Source organism: Heterocephalus glaber, unplaced genomic scaffold (assembly GCF_053883595.1).
Source record: "Heterocephalus glaber isolate CG9 unplaced genomic scaffold, H.glaber_assembly_v1.0 deba00001504, whole genome shotgun sequence".
Classification (NCBI taxonomy): Eukaryota; Metazoa; Chordata; class Mammalia; order Rodentia; family Bathyergidae; genus Heterocephalus; species Heterocephalus glaber.
Window position 1 is genome coordinate 28,601,548 of NW_028258324.1, and position 17,316 is coordinate 28,618,863.

A 17,316-nucleotide genomic window follows, 5' to 3' on the forward strand; every position below is an offset into this window, starting at 1 on the left:
CCTAGGAAAAGACAATGAGGATCACAACCCCAGGAAGCCCAGCAGAATAAATCCATCAGGCATAACAGTAAATTAAATGCAAAGTGGGAGAATCCAAGAAAAAGAAAAAGTCATGAAAAGGATAAGTTTATACATATCGGTTATACCCATCAATGTTAATGGTCTCAATCCACCAATCAAAAGAAATAGACTGGCGGAATGGGTCAAGATGCAAGATCCAACAATATGCTGCATAAAAAACCCCCACATTTAATTCAAAAAGAAACTCATAGACTGAAAGCTAAAGGGTGGAAAACAGGCCGCCAACGCAGCGAGGAACTGGGGAAGGACGGTGGCCCGCGCGGCTCGACGCAGACAACTCGGCGGCGATGTCCGCGAGCCAGGCTAGTGCCGCGGCGGGGCCTCGCGCGCGGCAGGGCGGCCTGGGCTTTACCCTCCCTCCGGTTCCCTGGAAGCGGGCCGGCGGCCAGCGCGGGAGCGGTAGTAGCAGAGGCGGAGGCTCCAGGGCGTCTCTCTTGCACTCAGCCCGAGCCAGGGGAAGGCCTGGCGGTCCGGGTGGCTGGAGGGGCTTTGCTGCCCGAGAATGGGAATTCTCTTCACCAAGATATGGAGACTGTTCAATCACCAGGAACACAAAGTTATCATTGTTGGGTTGGATAATGCAGGGAAAACTACCAATCCTTTACCAATTTTCTATGAATGAAGTTGTACATACATCCCCTACAATAAGAAGTAAGGTAGAAGAGATAATGATTAATAATACATGTCTCCTGATGTGGGATATTGGTGGCCAAGAATCTCTTCGCTCTTCCTGGAATACTTACTATACTAATACAGAGTTTGTAATAGTTGTTGTGGACAGTACAGACAGAGAAAGGATTTCTGTAACTAGAGAAGAACTCTATAAAATGTTAGCTCATGAGGACCTAAGGAAAGCTGGACTGCTGATTTTTGCTAATAAACAAGATGTTAAAGAATGCATGACTGTAGCAGAAATCTCCCAGTTCTTGAAGCTCACTTCAATTAAAGATCACCAGTGGCATATTCAGGCATGCTGTGCTCTTACTGGTGAGGGATTATGCCAAGGGCTTGAATGGATGATGTCACGATTTAAGATTAGATGATCTGTACTGACCTCTTCTCATAGACTTTGTAAAAGCAAAGTGCTGGACTTTACCTGAAAGCTGCAAAAATTAATGGTTTAGATATATTTATAATAAACTGATTTAAACTTTTTCTAAAGAAGAAAAATTAAGACCACTTATTTGAAAACAAGGATGAAGTTTCACCTTCCAATTTGCTTTCTCATTAGTTCCTTCCAAAGTATGTTATTAAAGCTGTGATCAATATTTTTCTCATAATAAATCCTCTCAGGACATTGGAGAGTCTGTGGTAAGTACAAAGGGAGAGGAAGACATTTTGAACTTTCAAGAGCTTTATTGTCAGTGTAACCCTCCCTAGTTGAATGTTCTCTTCTTGTTCCATTAAGTGAAAATTCAAATCAGCACATACTATTTCCAATATTTTGAAATGTAATGTTACTTACAAAAAGTATTTTGCTTAAGGCTGTGTATGTATTGTGTATATACCTGAAGTTCAAGTTAATGGCTTTGACGTATGTCCTAAGAAAAGCAAATAACAAAAATTAATATCCTTAGTCGTTACCATAATGAGATAAGTACTGGCACTGGTGTTAAAGTGCTGTTTTGTACTTTTCTCCTATGTTATCTGTATTGTGCTAACCAACCGCCCTAATCATTGATCTGCTCTTCAGAAAAAAAAGTGAAAGAAGTCCAAAAGCTTGACATAGTATACCTATTTTTTGTTGCATAATAGCACACATGAAAACATAACCCAGTCGAGTAGATTGTCCGATTCTTGCCTTGGTATTACTAATGGACCAACTTGCACAGCGAAGAGTTGCCACATTTATTCCTTTTGTTGATTTCTAAATTGCTGAATAAATTGTTAATCCATTAATCAGTTGGTCATAAATTGTGATTAAAACTATCCAGTGATTTCTTCTTAATTGAAAACTATTATGTGAAACATGTCTATCCAGAGAGGTAACATTCTAAAACTATTGAACTATTTAGCTAAAGTCTTTTAAGGTACTAAATTATATGGCAAACAGTTAATGTGAATTAGAGAGTAAGAGTAAGGCATACTTTCCAAGCAGTATTGGTAATTTCTTAACTTGGGAATCTCTTATTTCAGGAATTGGAACAGTCTGAGATTTTGGTTCTGTAAGTTTTCTTAGATCTTCCTCAACCACATAAATGTATTGCTTAACAATTATAAAGTGCATTTTTTAATGCTTTTGTGAATTTGATTGAGAAATTTACATGGTATATTATTTGTACTAGGAAATAACTTGACCCAAAACACCTTTTATATTTGTGTAGGGTTTTTTGGTTTGTCTTTTACTATCTTTAAAGGTGTTTCTGTTATAATTATAAGCAAAATTAACTTGTGTTAAAACATATTTTTGGGTATTCATGTATCTTTCATGCTCTGAAATTTTGAAGGTTAATTAAAAATGGCATGTTATAGAATATTCAAGAAAAATAACTACTCAACACCACCTTTTTAAATTTCAGTGAAGGTTTTGGTAAAGAGTATTACTACATAAAATAAAAACACTAATGAAACTTTGCAAGTTTCTATAAAATATAAATTACTCAATATTTTAAATCCAAATTAGACATGGAAGATCAGTATTAAGGTTGGGTTTTTATGTTTTATATTTGCTTTAATGTTCAAATGCAGATAAAACATTTAATATTTATCATGCTTTTACAACAGTAAATCTTAAAGTACTAAGCTTTGTTCATATGTTCTTGAACTTTTTCACATCACTACAAGAAATTACTTGTGTATTAAAAATTCCTTTAAAACCCATCTATTTTGTAATTTCCTCACAGACAAACATTCTGTAAAGTAGACCTGAAAATCTATACCTTTTATTATTTTTATGTTTTAATTTGAATAATAATGTGTTTAGTCTCCTGAATTGCTACCACATGAGTCCAGTGTGATACCAGCACATTCCCTTACCACTGAGATATTGTCTGCAGTGTATTCTTGGATATTTAAAGCATATACTACATTGTTACAGTTGGTTTAGTATAGTTGATTATTGACATCATACCATAAGAATGCATGAAATCTTATACCACATTTACAATACATGACTTTGGTTGGTTTTTCTACCCTTCTAGGGTATACATAAAAAATAAGATGGTAGCTGTGTACATAAAACCAAGATTACAGCTGGGAAAAAACAATGTAAGTTCATGTAGGAAAATACCAAAATCATTTTAACAGTATTATTTCCAAATAAAATATAAAGCCTCATGAACAGTCATATTGGCAATTTATATGTAACATAAGTGGAATTAAGCAAAGGAGAATGCTTGTGAGTTTCTCATATGCTACTTTTGGGTGTAAAAAAACATCTCATTTAGTATAATTGTGCTCAGCTTTGAAAAGAACAAAAATTTATACCTCTGTACATGTGGCTGGATTTAAATATCCTGTTTTGATACTAATTTTGAAAGTCATATAACTTAATAATTTGGTTAAAATTATCATATGCTAAAGCATCTGAATATATTTAATTTTGCTGTAATAGCATTTATAAAATAGATCTTTCACATTATATTGAGGGTTCTGTTTGAAAGTTTTAGTTTTCTTTATCTTTGCAAAACATCTTGGCCTTCATGATGGGCAAAAAAATGCAGTGAAGACAAGTATGTTGGGGCAGCAGGGCTTGGATATTCATTTTCTTATATGACATTTTACCTTAAGTATAAAAACGTGCTTTAGCACTGCTGGTTGGCATTTTTAATGCAGGTGGTGAATATATTTTCTAGTGGTATGGCATAAAGTAAAGGGAATAAGAGCTTCTGTTTTCTAGCCTTTTAAGAAGTGTGTATTAGAAGTAACAGAGTCACAGCGGGGAGCTTAAGGAAAGAAAAGTGTGAGGCTCCTGAGATCTTTTCATCTTATTTGAGTATATAGGGTTAAGATGCCGAGACATGGGACTCTATTGTCCCCTTTCTCACAGGCACTTTACATTTCTTGCTGTAACCACAGCTACTACATACAGTACAGACAACCTCAAAATCTGTTTATATTAGTGTAAATAGAAAAACTACAGACAACTTTCTAATTTGCAGGCATGTTTTAGAATGCATCTGTATGCTGCTTTACTTTGTATATAAGGGATAGCAGCACATCATAGACTGTATGAACTTCGGGATCTTTTCCCAACTGCCCATTTGTATCCTGGCATCAGTCCCATTTTTAAGGCTGAGTAAAGATAAAGTTTCTTCACATGACTTGACTTTGGCCTCTCCCATTCTTCAAATATAATGTGGAGCTTCTTGCGAAAGGATCGACTTTCATGTAGCTTAGCTATCCTCATTCTCCTGTATGTTCATTCATCATTAGTGAACTTACATTTTCTCTGTCCTAAAAATATGCTAAACTTTTTCTGTAACTTATTCTCCAGCCACTACTTTCTGCAAAGCTTCTCTGGTTCCTAACTATGCACCCATCACAAGCTTGATTTACTGGTTTGGACTTTGCTTATTAGAGGGCATTGCCGGAAGACTAGATTGAGTCGATCAGGAGACCAGATAGTGGTATATACAGTGTACAGCTGCCAGTAGTTAGTTGAATCCTATAAATTAATAATGTATTTAACATTTTAAAGCTTCTTAATTTTAACTTTATATTCTGAGAAGTGGATTCAGAAGGATAAAGGAAATACCTAAACTCTCCCAGCTACTTGAGCTACTTACTAATTAGGCTTGGAGTTTGTTATATGTATGTTACCTGCCCTTTACCAAGAAGAGTTGATTTAGAGATAATAGTTCAGTCAGGTTAAGTTGGAAAAAAAAAATGCCGAATGGAATTTGTGTGTAGTGTTTAACCTAAAGACTTCCTTAATCCATTGCCCTATTCCATTTTTCCCCTTCGTATTTACTGAAAGAACAAATACCAATATTAGATTCTAAAGGAATTAGTAGTAAGCTTATTTTTTACAAAATAAACCTATTGAAATAGGTTTTAAAAGACATCAAAATAATCAGATTCATGCATTGACTTTTTAGATGCAGATAGATTACAAAAAATTGTCTTTAAAGCTCTACTTAAAAGTAAAACTATATCAAAGAATCTAAAATAATTTTAAGACCATGATAGTGGAGTAATGGAAAGCTAGAATTTAACACTTTGAATGCTAAAACATGACTTCTTCGATTTAACCTTAGAATGGTGTGGTGAGGATGTGAAGAAATGTAACAGGATACTGTTGGATTGCTTATGCAGTAGTTTTTACAATTGTCCAGCCCTTGTGTATTGTTCTAAAAACTAAAGCTTAAAATTTTATGTTATTGCCTGCTAGATGTGCTGTTCTCTGGTAGAAAATTCCCATGGTCTGTATTCCAAGAAGTGCCTGAAATTGATTTGTGTTGATTTTTAAGTCCATCTAATAAATTATATATGTTTTCTAAAAAAAAAAAAAAAAAGGGTGGAAAGCATTACTTCATGTAACAGGAATATGAAATAAGTTAAGAGTAGCAATCCTCTTTGCATATCAAATGCATTTCAAACCAACACTCACTAAGAGTGACAAAGAACACCACAACCTTGAAAAGGGAACAATCCAAGAAAAAGAGATGACAATCATAAATACATATGCACCAAATACTAGTGCACCCAACTATATAAAAAAGTACTAACAGACATGAAAAATCAAATAAGCACTAATACAACAGTACTGGGGGACCTCAATACCCTACTGTCACAAATAGATAAATCAACTAGACAGAAAATAAACAATGAAAGACTGGAATTCAATCAAACTCATGAACAAATGAACTTAACAGATGTTTACAGGCTGTTCCACTCCACAAAATTAGAATATACATTCTGTGCAGCTACACCTGAGTCATTCTGCAAAATAGACCACATACTTGCTCAAAGAAGTTGTTTAAGTAAAAGAAATTGAAGTTATCACCTGTATGTTATCAGACCATAGTGTGATGAAATTGGAGATCAATAGCAAAAGAAACTGGAAAAATTTCATAAACACATGGAAACTGAACAACACACTTCTGAATAACCAATGGGTCACAAAGGAAATTAAAGGAGAAATCAGACAATTTCTACAATTAAGTGACAATGCCAACACAACATATCAGAATCTATGGAACACAATGAAAGCAGTCTTATGGGGGAAATCCATAGGGGTTAATACTCATGTTAGGAAAATGGAATGAGCTCAAATAAATAACTTGATGCTTAACCTCAAGATTCTAGAAAAAGAAGAGCAGGACAAACCTAAAATTCATACAAGGGAGGAAATTATAAAGATCAGAGCAGAAACCAATGCAGTGGATACTAAGAGAATGATACAAAAAATCAATGAAGCCAAAAGTTGGTTCTTCAAATGAATAAACAAGGCTGGGGATTTAGCTCAGTGTTTCCACTGCCTGCCACACAAGCACAAGGACCCGAGTTCGATCCCTGGTACAAAAAAAAACAAAACAATTTGGACTACAAATGAATAAACAAAATTGACGAACACTTAGCCAACCTTATCAGACAAAGGAAAGAAAAGGCCCAAATGCATGCTATTAGGAATGAAAAGGGTGAAATCACAATGGACCCAGCAGAATTCCAGAGGATCATCAATACCTACTTGCAGAACCTGTACACCAGTAAGATGAAAAACACAGAAGAAATGGACAGATTCCTAGATACGTATGAATTAACAAAGTTGAACCAAGAAGATGTAAAAATTCTAAACAACACAATATCAATCAATGAAATTGAAAACATAATTAATAACTTACCAACTAAGAAGAGCCTGGGTCTTGATGACTCCACTGATGAATTCTATTAGACATTTAGAGAAGAACTATTGCCACTACTGTTTAAACTCTTCAATGAAATTGAAAGGGAAGCAATACTCCCAAATTCATTCCTGGAAGAAAGCATCACCTTGATTCCAAAAGCAGTGAAAGACCCAACTGAAAGAAAAACTATAGGCCAATATCCCTAAGGAACCTAAATGCAAAAATCCTCAATAAGATACTGGCAAATAGAATGAAGACTGCTTCTCAGCCTTTTGGCTAAGGTCAAGTGAAGAATGGAGAAGATCATCTGACCAAGTGGATTTCATTCCAGGGATGGAAGGATGGTTCAGCATACACAAACAAAGTAATGCCATACACTATATTAATAGAGCCAAGGACAAAAACCATACAATCATCTCAATAAAAGCAGAAAAAATATTTGACAAAATCTGACACTCAGTCATGATAAAAACCCTACAAAAATTGGAATAGATGGTCTCTACCTCAAGCCGATAAAAGCCATCTATGAAAAACCAATAGCCAATATCTTGCTAAATGGTCAAAAACTGAAATCCTTCACAATAAAATCAGGAACAAGACAAGGTTATGTCCACTATCACCACTCCTGTTCAATATAGTTTTGGAGACATTAGCCACAGCAATTAGACAAGAGAAAGAAATAAAAGAAATAAAGATAGGAAATGAAGAAGTCAAATTGTTATTATTTGCAGATAACATGATACTTTATATAGAAGATCCCAAGAACTCCACCAGGTCTTCTAGACTTAATAACCAAATTCAGTAAAGTAGCTGGATACAAGGTCAACACACAAAAATCAATAGCTTTCCTCTACACAAATGACAGACTCACTGAGAGAGAAATAGGGCAAACAATTCCTTTCATAATAGCATTAAAAAAACTGAAATACCTAGGAATCAACCTAACAAAAGAAATCAAAGACCCCTTTTACGAAAACTATAGCACTCTGAAAAGAGAGATTGAAGATGATATCAGAAAATGAAAAGACATCCCTTGCTCCTGGGTAGAAGAATAAACATAGTGAAAATGGCCATACTTCCAAAACTGCTATATAGATTCAATGCAATCCCAATTGAAATCCCAGCAGCATACTTCATGGATCTTGAGAAAACAATCCAAAAATTCATTTGGAACAAAAAGAGACCCAGAATAGCAAAAGCAGTTCTACACAACAGAGACATGGCAGGGGGATATCAAGAACCTCCAACTTGAAAGTATACTACAAAGCTACTGTGATAAAAACAGCATGGTCCCGGCAAAGAAACAGACCTGAGAACCAGTGCAACAGATTAGAAGATGCAGAAACAAATCCAGACACACTCAGCCACCTCATCTTCGACAGAGTAGCCAAACACCCTCACTAGAGGAAAGATAGCCTCTTTAATAAATGGTGCTGGAAAAATTGGGTTTCAACTTGTCAAAAATTAAAACTAGACCTATATCTCTCATTATGCACTAAACTAAAGTTAAAATGGATTAAAGACCTAAATATTAAAACAGAAACATGGAAATGGCTCAAACAAAGGTTAGGTAGAACTCTTGAAGACATTGGCATAGGAAAAGATCTTATGCAGAAAACCTCAGTTGCCCATGAACTAGAACAAACAATCAACAAGTGGGATCTCTTCTTATTAAAAAGCTTCTGCACAGCAAGAGAAACCACCAACAGTGAGAAGAGACAACCCACAATGTGGGAAGAAAGTTTCACCTGATGTTCCTCAGACAAAGGTCTACTATCTCAAATCTATAAAGAACTTATGAAGATCAGACCTCCCACATTTAAAGACCCAGTCCAAAAATGGGCATCTGAAATGAACAGATATTTCTCAGACAAAGAAGTAGAAATAGCAAATAAATACATGAAAAAATGTTCAACATCACTGGTCATTCGAGAGATGCCAATGAAAACAATTGAGATTCCACTTCCCCCTAGAAAGAATGGCTGCTATCATGAAATCAACCAGTAACAAATGCTAGTGGGGCTGAGGGGAAAGAGAAACACTGTTCCAGTCCTGGTGGGAATGTAGACTGGTGCAACCACTCTGGATATCAATATGGAGATACCTCAAAGAACTAGGACTGGAAGTTCCATTTGACCCAGGTATTCCCCTCTGGGTGTCTTCCCCAAAGAATTAAAAGAATCATACCACTGTGATATATGTGTACCCATGTTCATAGAAGCACAGTTTGTAATAGTTAAAACTTGGAAACAGCCCTAATGCTCATCAACTGGGGACTAGATAAAGAAAATGTGGTGTTTTTATAAAATGGATTACTCCTCAGCCATAAAAAATAAAAAATTAGAGACATTTATAGCTAAATGGATGTACATTGAGGTGATACTCAAGTAAAATAAATAGGACACACATGTGTAAATACTGAATAGTTTCGCTAGTGTGAGAAACTGAAAGTGTAAATAAGGACTAAAAGGTATAATAGATAATGTGAAACGGGAAGAAAAGGGGCAAAGGCGAAGGGGAAGTGGGAGGGGTAGGGGAAAGGAAAGAAGGGAATGGAATTAATGTGAGAAAATGAAAAAATGGAAACAATGTCTTTGTAAATATGGAGGGATGGAGGGGTTGAAGGAAGGGCTGGGGAAGGGGGAAAAATTAGAACCAAGAGAGATTATGTAAAGGTGCAAATTTCCAATGATCTATGTCATTATTTGTATACTTAAAATGTACCAATAAAATTAATTTAAAAAAAGAAGGAATGGAGTAGTAGTTACCATGAAGAATGAAATATTGTTTACTAGTGTTTGGAGAAGGTGGTAGCTGGTGTGGGGCTGATTGGAAAGACTTTAGTCAAAGGATACAAATTTCCGGTAACATAGGAGAAAGGATTTCAAGAGATCTATAGTGTAGTGTGCTTACTACAGTTAATATGTAGTGTATACTTGAAATCTCTGGAGTGAGTTTTAAAAGTTCTCACCACAGAACTGATAAATGCATGAGATAATACATGCATTAATCAGATTGAATTTGTTAGATCACAGTGCACACATATGAGGTATAATCTAAAAACACAGTGAATGTTTAAATTTAATAATCATTACAGTAAAAGATATATTGCCATTTATCCACTTGGAAACATGCTGTCTTGATTTATAAACACTTATCCCATTGTTTTTGCCCTTTTCTGAAACTGTTTTGGAAGTCTTGTTTCATGTCTTCAGTTACACACTCCTGGCTGCCTTGATGTCCTGAATGCCTTTCATAGTTATTTTGAGTTTGGGCAAGAGTCAGAAATTTTATGGTGCTGGACCTGATGAAAAAGGTAGATAAGGCCACACTGCAATGTCCTTACAAGCTTGGCTTTCCACTGGATGCCACATGGCAACAGGATTCACAAAATTTTTGATCACTCTTTATCCTAAAGACACAAAAGATATCTCCCAATATTGCCTCAAAGTGGCACAAAAGATGTCTGAAGCAAAGGGGAGGATTTTGAGTGTTCTAATGGCAATGCATTTTTTATTTTGATTTTTAAAAAATTTAAATATTCACCATGTATTTTGATCACCCCTCACTTATCAAAAACATCATCTTGAAACCTTAAATATATAGTTTTTATATCTCAATAATACTATAGTAAAGCAAGGATCGATAAGAGTTATATTGCCCTCAAAAATCTGATATGATTGAATAAACAAATAATGTGTCACACCACTCTTGGTGTGACAGTGGATTTCATGTTCAAGTTACTTCTCAGAATCTCTTAAAATATCAAAGCCATTGGTCATATCTTATTCTTAGCAATGAAGTCTCAGAACTTATGAAATATATACTGACCCATTACTTTCAACCTTCAGCCATTCATGGGTAATAAAACAACAATAGCTGTGTAGTGGATGATTTGCAGAATTTGAATGTAGTGGTAGTGTTTACTTTAGGGTTGGTGCTATAAGAATGTAATGAACCTCTTTAAAACATCAGAATTAATTACAAAGCTTAGTACAAAGTCAAAACACTGTAGATATAAATATTATAAACTGTTATGCTATATGTAAATAGTACACTGACTAGAGTCAGAATGTTCTGCACTATTAACACATAATTTCATAAAAATATATAATTTTTACTCCATGCAGATATAAAAATGAACCTGCACTAGAGACTATGTTTTAGTTCGTTCAGTACGGGAACCAAATAGGTATTGTGGTTTCTCCAAACAATAATGAAATTGATCAATATGATTAAGTAGTTGCCAAAAAGCTCAAAGATAACGAACAGTAAAGTGTTTGCTTTATGCAGGCAATGAATAGTTGTAAAATGTTTCAAAGACAACAAAACACTAGAATCAGATACCTTAGAGAAGTACTGTCTATGTAGTATATAGGTCTTTTTTTTTTTGTACCAGTGATCAAACTTGGGACCTTGCACTTACGAGGCAGGTGGCAGAACCACTGAGCTAAATCCCCAGCCATATAGCTTCTTAATGAAGTACAGATTTTCTATGTTCAAAAGGACAAAGAGAAGATAAAGTTTTCAACTTTTCAAACTACAAAAAGAATTAACCAGGTGAACTATTTCTGTTTGTCTATAGAATGAATGGATCAGATACTCAAAAATCTTTTGGTGCATGGTTAAATCAAAAAGAGTCAGAAAAATGAATTCCTTCAAATATAGAATATTAAGTTTTTGAGGCTTAACCTCAAATCTGTTATTTATCTGCTATTTATAAGATATGAAGTTTGTAAAGTGATTATTATAATTTTTTTTGGTACTGGAAATCGAACTCAGGACCTTGCGTTTGCAAGGCAAGTGGCAGAACCACTGAGCTAAATCCCTAGCCCCTATTATAATTGTTTTAATTAGAACAATGTGTGCTTGATATACATGCATATTCAGTTAATGTTTGGTGTTTCTGTTCAATGTTATTGCTAATGATCAGGTTAGGTTCTTTAGCAGAATGATAAGTTTTGATTAAAAAAGAAGAGAATGAGAAGTGATTTAGGTTTCACTTAAGCCTGCAAATAGGGAATCTCAGGGACCACTGGTATCTGTGGGAATCCAGACCCTCAGATGTGAGCAGGGAAGAGGGAGCAAAGAACTGGTATAGAAGACACTTAAATAACGTGATCCACTTTATTGCCCTGACTGGCTCAGCCTGCCAGGCTACCTTGGTCCCTGAGGTAGTCAATGTCAACTTCAGAGACTGACAGAATTAATCCCAGACTTAGCAGATGTGATCACTTTTCTTGTTGGCACAAACTGTCAGCCAAGTGGTTTGATGCTGGGCTTCATATTTGATTATTTCTCCTTTTCGTAGAAATATTAGGGTAAGACTACAATTCTGGTGAAAGGTCAGAGTCCTGTAAATTTTGGAGCTTGGTTTATGAAATATTGTCTCTTGGCTTTGTTTGTGAAGCAATAGGAAGACAATTACTGCACTCTGTCAGGGTTCATATCACAAAAATTAGGTGTCATCATTTCTGTGGGTGTTTGGCTGAGGATTTCCAACGCCTCTTCCCTGTCAAGGGAATTGAAGGAAGAGGTCAGGCATGTGATTACCCTGAAGCAGCTTTACGAAAAGGACAGCAAAATAATGCATGATCCAAACTTCACCATTGTGAAAGTTAAAAATGATGGAAAAACAGCAGGAATCAACTGTGGTGGCCTCAGGCCAAGAATAAAAGTCATTTTATTTGTGGTATTCAGTGTTTCTCCCAATACCCTCAGAACAAATCCCACATTCCTACCTTTGTCCTATAAAGTTCAGATTCTTCTCAGGCCATCTCATCTATTTATGTGTCTATGATTGCACTCCATACTCTCCTGGAGGTAGAAAATATCAACAGACCCTTTCATTTGGGTCTTTCTTCTGCTAGAAAAGTGCTATCTATTACCTTCTTTCCAAGCAAACAACTGGGAAAAAATACTCAGATATCAATTCATTTTATTTATTTATTTATTTATTTATTTATTCATTCATTTATTTGTATATATATGTTTGTAGTAGATAGTGGTTACATTTTTCATGGGAGAGTTTATACCTCTGTATAACACATTTTAATTCTTTTTTCTTCCCCTTCGTGTTCCTTCCCTCCCTGCTCCTTCCAACTTTTGTTTACCTTCCCATTTATTAAAGCTCTACTTTTGTTTTTCTTTCAATTCTCCTTTTTTCATCCTTCTTCTCTTCCCTTCCATCCTCCTCCTTCCATCTCTTGTTCCTCTTGCCATTTGACAAAGATATCCGTACTTCTTATTATCTATTATTTTGCTCTTTATTTGTATTTTTCCTCCAGTATAGAAAGCCAGCTGTGAAGAAAAATCTCAATACATCAGTCAATCAGAAGGCTGTAGCCAGGAGCCATCTTAAGAAGGGTCCTATTGTTATGGAATAAATTGCTCTGAGGAGCAAAAAATTTGGAACAATCGCAAATCAGTGTCCCTCTGCACTCTCAACCACACTGACTGGGTCAGAAAATGGTTACACAGGAATGTAATAACTGGGTAAATTGTTTTTACCTTGGGGTTGTTTGGGGGTGTTTCCTTTATTCTGCGTGGAGCCTAGGAATCACTGAACACAGTGGGTTACTGTATTGCTGCTGAGCTACAGCCGCACTCCATTTATGAGAAATTACACTTTACTCTAGTATCTAGTCCTCTTTAAATCTTTGCAGATATTTTAATTTAAAAAAAAATCGTGATAAAGACACCCAAAATAGGTACAGTTAGAAAGAGCCTATAGTTCCATTCCTGTAATCATTATGTACTACAAACGTACTAGTAAAAAATTTTTAAAAATCAATGAATGAAAAGATGATACCAATAAACAGCTAAATTAATTAAGGAAGAGAATTTATGATATAAAAACAATTCAGTAAAGAGACTAAGATTCTGAAAATACTACAGAAAATTTAAAAATGAAAAGCTCAGTAGTTCAAATTAAAACTTAGTTGAAAGTCTTAGGAACTTGAAAACAAGATTTCTTAAAGTATCACAGGCAGCACGTAGAGAAGAAAAAGTGAACTTATGGGACATTGTGAAATAACAATGATCAATTTTCAGCATAAACAAAGGAAAATGGGAACGCGGAAAAGGCATAAAAACACTATTCAGTGAAATAATAGCAGAAAATTTCCAAAATCATGCAAATGATATGGAAATCCATATAGGTTTGGAAGCACCTGGAGCCCCAAATATATATGACCAGAAATGTAACTCTCAATATCACGATATGATTAAACTGGTAAGAATATGGAATACAGTGTTCAAAGCTGTAAAACAGAAGCATGGCGTCACTTATAAGGGTAAACCCAAAGAGCAAGTCAAGCCCCAGGGTCATACAAGGGAGGAAATTATAAAGATTAGGGTGGAAATTAATGTAATTGAGACTAAGAGAACAATACAAAGAATCAATGAATCAAAGAGTTGGTTCTTAGAAATATTAAATGAAATTGATAACCTCTCAGCCAACCTTATCAAAAAAGGGAAGAAAGACTCAAATCCATGTAATTAGCAATGAAAAGAGTGAAATCACAGGCCAGGGATTGAGCTCAGTGGTTCCGCCACCTGCCTCACAAGTGCAAGGACCTGAGTTCAATCCCAGGTACCAAAAAAAAAGAGTGAAATCACAACAGATCCTGCAGAAATCAAGAAGATCATCAATTCCTAATTTGAGAACCTATTTTCTAATAAGACAGAGAACACAGAAGAAATGGACAGATTCCAAGATACAGATGAATTACCAAAGCTGAATTAAGAAGATATAAAGATTCTAAATAACCCAGTATTAGCCACTGAAATTGAAAATCTAATTAAAAACCTACCAACAAAGAAAAGCCCAGGTCCTGACTGATTCAAGAAATTTAGAGAAGATCTTATGCCACCACTACTAAAACTCTTTAATGAAATTGAAAGGGAAACAGTACTCCAAAACTCATTCCTGGAAGCAAGCATTACCCTAATAACAAAACCAGAGAAGGATCCAACCTAAAAAGAGAACTACAGGCCAATTTCCCTAATGAACATACATGCAAAAATTCTCAATAAGATACTGGTAAAGAGAAGGCAGCAAGTCATCAAGAAGATTATACACCATGACCAAGCAGGATTTATCCCAGGAATGCAGGGGTGGTTCAGCATATGTAAATCAGTAAATGTAATGCACCATATTAACAGAGCCAGGGACAAAAATCACATGATAATCTCAATAGATCCAGAAGAAGCATTCGACAAAGTCCAACACCCACTCATGATTTAAAAAACTCAGAAAATTGAAATAGAGGGTCTTTATCCCAATTCCAGTCTGATAAAAGCCAAAAACCAACATAACACTAAATGGTCAAAACCCAAAAGTTTTCACTATAAAATCAGGACTAAGACAGCTATGTCCACTATCAACAATCCTATTCAGTATAGTTCTGGAAACATTAGCTGGAGCAATTAGACAACAGAAAAAAATAAAAGGAATAGGGCTAGGAAAGGAAGAAGTTAAATTATCATTATTTGTGGATGATATAATTATCTACATAGAAGACCCCCAAAACTCCACCAAAAGATTTCTAGATTTAATAACCAAATTCAGTAGCATCATTGGACACAGTCAACACTCAAAATTCAATACCATTTTTGTACACAAATAATAAACTCACTGAGAGAGAAATTAGAGAAAGTACACCTTTCACAATAGCATCCAAAAAATGAAATACTTAGAAATCAATGTAACAAAGGAAATAAAAGATCATCACAATGAAAATTACAGTACTCTGAAAAAGGAGACCAAAGAGGACATCAGAAAATGGAAAGATATCCCTTGTTCTTGGGTAGGAAGAAGCAATATAGTGAAAATGGCCATACTTTCAAAATTATTATACAGCTCTAATACAATCCTGATCAAAATACCAATGGCATACCTTACAGAATTAGAGAAAACAATCCTAAAATTCATTTGGAATGAGAAGCAATCAAGCAATACTGGGTAACAATGATAAGGCAGGGGGCATCACAATACCTGACTTGAAATTATACTACTGAGCTACTGTGATACAAACAGCATAGAACTGGCAACAAAACAAAACAAAAGAAAAACAAACAAACAAATAAACAAGGAAAAACAGACCTGAAGATCAATGAGACAGAATAGAAGATGCAGAAACAACTCCAAACACACTTAGCCACCTTCTCTTTGACAAAGGTGCCAAACACCTTCACTGGAAGAAGGATGGTGCTGGAATACCTAGCTTTCCACAGGACAAAGACTAAAACTAGACCCATATCCCTCACCATGCACTAAACTAAAATTAAAACGTATCAAAGATCTAAATATTTTAACAGAAACACCAAATCTGCTGAAGGTAGAATATGTGGAACTCTTGAAGACATAGGTGTAGGCAAAGACTTTATGAACAAAACTCTAATTGCATAGAAAATATCACAAAGAATCAACAAGTAGGATCTCATCTTATTAAAAACTTTTATACAGTAAAAGAAACCCCCAACAGAGTGAAAAGACAACCCACAGAATGGGAAATATTTTTGCCAGCTGTTCCTCAGATGAAAGACTAATATATAGAATATATAAAGAACTAAAATAAACCAGACCTCCCAAATTTAATAACCCAATCAAAAAATGGGCATCTGAAATGAATAGACACTCTTTAGATGAAGAAGTAGAAGTGGCAAATAAATATATGAAAAATGTTCAACATCCCTGGTCATTCAAGAGATGCAAATTAAAACAATATTGAGATTCCATCTCATTGTAGAAAGAATGGCTATTATCAAGAATTCAACCAATAACAAATGCTGGCAAAGCTGTTGGATAAAAGAAACCTTTCTCCACTATTGGTGGGAGTGTAGACTGGTGCACCTACTGTGGAAATCAGTGTGGAGATTCCTCAAAAAACTAAAACTAAAGATTCCATTTGATCCAGCTATTTCCCTTGTTTGTATCTTCCTGAAAGAATTAAATGCTTCATACCACAGCGATATATGCACACCCATATTTATAGTGACACATTTTGTAATAGCTAAATCTTGGAAACAACCCAAATGCCCATCAACTGATGACTGGATAAAAAATATGTGCTTTTTTTTATACAATGGAGTACTACTCTGCCATAAAGAAGGGTAAACTTGAGACATTTCTAGGTAAATGGATGCACTTTGAGATCATACTCTTACATGAAATAAATTGGACACACATGTTCAAATATTGCATGGTTTTTCTGGTGTCAGAAACTGAAAGTGTAAATAAAGACTAAAATGTATAATAGATATTGTGAAATTTGAAGAAAATTTTCAAATGGGAAAGGAAAAGGGGGCAAGGAAGGAAGGGAAAAGGAAAAAAGAAAATAGAAGAAAAAATGGAAACAAAGCTTTTATAAATAAGGAGAGGAAGAAGGATTGAAGGGAGAGGAGGGAAAAAGGAAAAATAAAAAAGAAGATATATCACATACAG

General features: G+C 35.1%; 1 pseudogene; it reads left to right on the plus strand.

Moving 5' to 3' along the window:
* Positions 1–560: 560 nt before the first annotated feature.
* On the plus strand, positions 561–1,405 carry LOC110347793 (ADP-ribosylation factor-like protein 5A pseudogene; annotated as a pseudogene).
* The last annotated feature ends 15,911 nt before the right edge of the window (positions 1,406–17,316 follow it).